This window comes from Chrysemys picta, chromosome 8 (assembly GCF_011386835.1).
Source record: "Chrysemys picta bellii isolate R12L10 chromosome 8, ASM1138683v2, whole genome shotgun sequence".
In the NCBI taxonomy this organism is placed as follows: Eukaryota; Metazoa; Chordata; order Testudines; family Emydidae; genus Chrysemys; species Chrysemys picta.
In genome coordinates, this window is record NC_088798.1 from 85,028,556 (window position 1) to 85,034,555 (window position 6,000).

A 6,000-nucleotide genomic window follows, 5' to 3' on the forward strand; every position below is an offset into this window, starting at 1 on the left:
CGCCAAATTTCCGCTGAAGACGCGGACATGCCGCCCCAATACCGGACGGAGTGTCGCCCTTTTGAATTCGCCGTCCCAAGCACCCGCTTGCTAAGCGGGTGCCTGGAGCCGGCCCTGGTCTTAGGCCAAGTGAATCTGTGAAACACAGAAAACATAAGAGGAAAGTAAATATAGGATAAAAGAGGGGTAAGGCAAGGGATTAATCCAACTGTCACTGAAGTTAAATGGAGTTTTACCATTGACTGGAATGGGAGCATAAGGAGAGACAGAAAGAGGCCAAGGCTGAGATTTTCAAAAAGAACTAGTGATTTTAGGTGCCCAACTTGTAATACTTTATAGGGATGGAATTCCAGAAGGCAGCTGTTCAGCTCTTTCTGAAAAACAAGGCCCTTTAAGTGTAGTGTTCCAAAGGTGGGCACCTAGAAACTGAGCCCCCAAAATCACCAGGCACATTTGATTTTAATTTCTAGGCATATTTCTCTTATTAAAGGGGCCAAAATGTCAGGTCTGTACATAGAATCACCATTAAATTCTTTACAAATGCTTTTGTGAGTGATTAACATCATGCAGTGTTCATAGTTTTCCCTAGGAATTTCCCTCACGCTAAGCTCAGAGAATAATAATACGATTACCCTATTTTCTTGCAAAGGCAAAGCTGTAAAAATTTTAACAGTGAATGTGTGTGTGACAGGACAGATACAAATTCTGCAGCTCTCAACAGTCCGCTGTGCTTATATTTACACATTCAGTCAGTCAGGATGCTTCTGTGCTACACAGTTAACCTTGCAGCCATTGCCATTTTTTCCCCTATGGCTTCAAAGAAGTCAATAAGTAATTGATAAATTTTGTGTCACTCTGGGCAATTAATAGGAGTTACACAGCATTGGCTGCATCAATTTTTGTGTATGTGAAGAGCAAAAAATTGATTTCACAAACTTACTGGTGCATATTGATTCAATGCCTGTCCCTCGGCCATTCCCATTTAACGCTTTTGTGCAGTCATTGAAAAAAATCTCAAGACTGTTGAATAAAATTTGGTTCATTAGCGTTATCTGTTACCCTGTTTTGCAAGTATTTTTAACCTCAGTAATATGTTCTCAAGCAGAGAGCTTCAGGTATCTGGGCCCTTAAATGATTTTTATTTCTAGAAAATAAGGGCTTGTCTACACGCTGGGTGCTACAGAGGCACTGCTCTCCAGGACACAAGCTATTCTGCTGTAGAGCCCAATGTGTAGATGCTTCCTATATCAATGGAAGAGGTTTTTTCCCCATCAAGGTAGGTAATCCATCTCCTTGAGTGGCGATGGCTAGGTCAACAGAAGGATGATGGCTGGATCTTATAAGAGAGAAGGGAATTATATCCTTAGCCACACTCACAAAATAGTGAGGTGTGACTATGTCCCTAAATAATCAGGCTTCACATGGAAGAAGTATGATAAGGGGCCCTGAGGTGCAGAAATCCAATTCCCTGACATTGGCCTAGGCCAGTGTTTCCCAAACTTAGGACGCCGCTTGTTTAGGGAAAGCCCCTGGCGGGCCGGGCCAGTTTGTTTACCTGCCGCGTCCGCAGGTCCGGCCGATCACGGCTCCCACTGGCCGCAGTTCACTGCTCCAGACCAATGGGAGCTGCTGGAAGCGGCGGCCAGTACATCCCTTGGCCCGAGCCGCTTCAAGCAGCTCCCATTGGCCTGGAGCAGCAAATCGCGGCCAGTGGGAGCCGTGATCGGCCAGACCTGCAGACGCGGCAGGTAAACAAACCGGCCTGGCCCGCATGGGACTTTCCCTACACAAGTGGCATCCCAAGTTTGGGAAACACTGGCCTAGGACATGGGACTGAGTTGCAGCCTCACTGAGCTACTTGTGCAACGTGCTGGATGGAAACCATACATCATCATCGCAACCTTGACAGCTGTTAAGCAGCACTATCTCCATTTTATAGATGAGGATGTTAAGTGCAAGCACCATTCTAAGCCCTACCTGGAGGCTTCACAGAGACCTTCCCTCAGCAGTCTTCACTGTTTTGTAAGGCACTCTGGGCCAGCCACTCTGCCATGGTCCACTCCACTGGGATGGCTGGGCTTAGAAAGGTTTTTGCACTTAACATCCTCATCTATAAAATGGGGACACTACTGCTTAACAGCTGTCAAGGTTGTGATGAAGCGCCATTTATTTATATTTGTATAGTGCTTTGAGATCCTCAGGTGGAAGATACTTTAAGAGCGCAAAGGATTATTAGCAGTATTTTTAATGGCACAGACAGTAACATGGTAAAATAATCACTGATCTCAGTTACACGGGTGTAAATCAGGAGAAAACAATGATTTACACCTGTGTAACTAAGATCAGAATCTGACATCTCAAAATCATGAGAGAATTTTAAAATTAAATTTAAATTAGATTTAAAGAGCTACTTGTTCATAAGATAAACTGTACATGACATTACTCTGATACCATGACACAGCCTCCAAGTCAATAATCCCACAGTTGCATAAGTAAGTTTTTTTGTTTTGTTTTTTAAAAGATACAGTGATAATGACATTAATGTCCACATGAATGTTTCTATTTTTTATCAAAAGGTAAAATAATCTTAACGTATTATAGTTTTACTAGAAAAAAATTGTCCTTAAATATTAGAGAAATTTGTTTTCTCAGATACTTTAAAATCAATATTAGTTTTTATTTTTGAATATTTTTCATTTTATTTTCTTGTTAACAGTCAAACATTAGAACCCGCAGAGTGCTTTATAAAGTAAGATATCTTTTCTGCTTTTCAAAATCTAATCACAAAAAAAATGGCTTCTTTGCTAGACAGACCACTTTGATTTTATTAAAATAAGAACATAAATTATTACGACAGTATTACAGAAATAGAGATTTTACAATTATAGATATAAAGGAAGAAAAGCTGAAAAAGTTGAAAAATCACTCACCAGTTGTACTTTAAAGTTGATCACAGTCAGCCCCAAATCCAAATGAGAAGAATATATTTCTTTTCGAAGTTACTTAGACACCTTTATGAATATAATTAATATTTCACTATATTTCTTTTTGTCCAAAATTGTCCTTGCTCTGTAATTTAAGGACTTATACTTTATTGTGAATACATCTGACTCATTTTATTAATATATCATTTAAACGACCTACCAAATGAGTGCCCGGCAGAGTTCTGTTTCACTTATACATAGTTAAGATTCTATAAGGACCAGTTCTACTCTGATAAAACAATGAAATCAGCTTTTTTCATGGCCACATGTAATAATCCTAATGTAGAACACAGGCAACATTTACTGCAATATCTAATTATCTTCTAAAACATGCATACACACCAGAAATATAAGAGGGAAGGAATATGTTTTTCAAGTCAAAGATTTGTTATTAAATTGAAATAGAAAATTAAGTAAAGGATTCCAAGTAGCTGGCAAGTGATTCACTTATTAGATGAATTGTTGTAGCATTAAAGTTGATGATATCTACTGTGTGTATGCTCTGTGACAAGCTGCTGGGGATACCCAGGACTGAGAGACACTGTACTAACCCTCTCCGACTCAATGCAGGACACACCAGCATGTCTGCTTTGCCAGTAAACTCCTCAGGGTTCTCCCAGCCCAAATCAGAGAACTCCAGCCCCGCAGAGATGTGTCTCTGCAATGCACAGCCCCATCACTGTACATGCTCAGAAGATTAAGTTTGCTGTTCCTTTAAAGAAACAGAAACAAGAGCTTGTTATCTTGACTGCTGTTAACAATCACTTCAATTGAATCAAAGTACTGGGTTAGTTCGGATAAAAAGTAAAACAAGTTTGTTTAATTAAAAAGAGAGAGGTTTATTTAATAAGTTATTTAATAGGTTTATGTTTGGGCTTCAGAGCCTGACCTCTAGCTCAACATGCAACTTCAAAGCACAAAACTTTTCAAACTTGTTACTATCACAAGTTCAAATGCAAAATACGATCATGTACATGCACATACATGCAATCCTCTAGAACTCTTCTCTGGCAGGATTTATCCTTCCCAGTCTTTGTGGAATGGTGTCCAAACTCTCTGTAGGACATGCCAGCTCCATAAGTCTGGGGAAAAATGACAGTCCCACTGTCTCCTTCAAACTCCCTTTGAGTCTCTGCAATTTCCACAGCTTGCAGCAAATTCTAGTCATCCTCCTCCTTTTCTCCCGCAGTCTAATCCAACAAACTGGCAAAATCCTTGAAACATCTCATCCCTGCACTGCTCCATCAGTGAGTTTTCCACTCTGGCTGCCACTCCTCTTATTTATAAACTTCTCCTCCTCCCCAAATCCATTCATTACATTCTCAGAAAGTGATTGTGGGTCTGTCTTTCCAGGCTGTTTGCCCACAATGGAAATCACCCAAGTAGCTTCAAACAACTAAGGAGCACCGCTAGTGCCCACCACACCCAATTGCTGGATGATTCTGGCCCGTCACACACACACACACGCACACACACACACACCCTCGGTCTGGCAAGTTTGAATGCACACAGATTCCCCTAAAACTAAAACAAAGACTATCTCCTCCTCACTGTTTCTTCTCTTATTTAAATCACTAAATGCTCCAGTGCAAACACATGACTTACACCTCAATTTTTGGGGTGCTAAATAAGAGAGACCTTAATGGGGCCTGATTTTCAGAGAGTGCTAAGCACCCACCCTCTGAAAATCAGGCACCTTTCCAGTTGCTCAAGTTGGGTACCCAAAATCACTAGTCAGTTTGAAAATCTTGGCCTAACCCTGTATTGCACCGTCTTCATCAGTGTGCATGTTACCCATCTTGTGCACCCAAAACTACAATACCATTGCACACTACAATGAGAGTTGTAGTGTGCAAAGATCAGGTATCAATAAAGCAGATGTTAAAAGTATAATCAGATGTTAAAGTCATTAGTAAGTATAGAAAATTTCAAATCACACAAGCAGCAGCAAAAGGTCCATGTGAGTTGTAAAGAGACTCTACCGCCAAACGGTCCTACCCTCATTAATGGATACTAGGGAACAGTGTTTGCAGGGCTGGAATCTGTGATTATACTGGTCATATTCAGAGATGTTCCCATACTGATTCAATCTGTTTGTGTTGTTGGCATCCTGCCCTATCAGCTGGATGGTGGATACTGTGGCTACCTGAGCAGGTTATGAATTGATCTATTTATGGATTTATACTGTCACATGTTGCACCGTGCAGTGAAGCACTACAGCTCAATCTATTTCGATTTATTTATTCGTTAATTAAACAGAGCTGATGCTTCAAAAATCTTTGTCTGTCCTGTCTATTTAGACTGTAAACTCATCAGCTTCCCTGTTATAACTCCATTGAAGTCAATAGATGACTTAGAATGTTCTTCTATGTTTCAATATATATTGGCCATTTTTCAGTTGCTCTTTAAAAAGTACAGAACATTCAGTCATTGTGACAGCATCACTAGCAGCTCCACACTAACCCTTGCATTCAGTTTCCCAATTGAAATGAGGCTTAAATTTCTGTGGGAGGCATAGCATTTACCAGCCATTACCAAAATTACAACACTTACTCCAAAGGAGAAGACTTTGGGCATGTCTACATTGCCCCGCAGTTTGGATGATGGGGTGTGAATAGCAGTGCGCACCAAAGTGCTATGCTGTTATTCCCCTGTGTGGATGCGGGTGCAAACAAAATTCCCAGATTGAAGAAGACTACATTAATGCCAACTCAGGACCTTTTAGTTTGTGCCATAGGCGAGTTACAGCAAAGCACTTTGGTGCACATTGCTATTCTCACCCCCTTAGTCCAAACTGTGGAGTTCTGTACACGTACCCCCACTGTCATATCCTCAGCTGGTGTAAATTGGTGCAGCGGCATTGAGACCAAGGAATGGGGCTGTATTGCATTAACCTCAATGGAACTACAATGATTTACACCAACTGAGGCGATAGAACTTTAACTTTCTGAAATGTTACAAGTAAATTCCTGTGGTAGTTGAAGAATTCAAAGAAGTTATTACAACTCCTTTATGA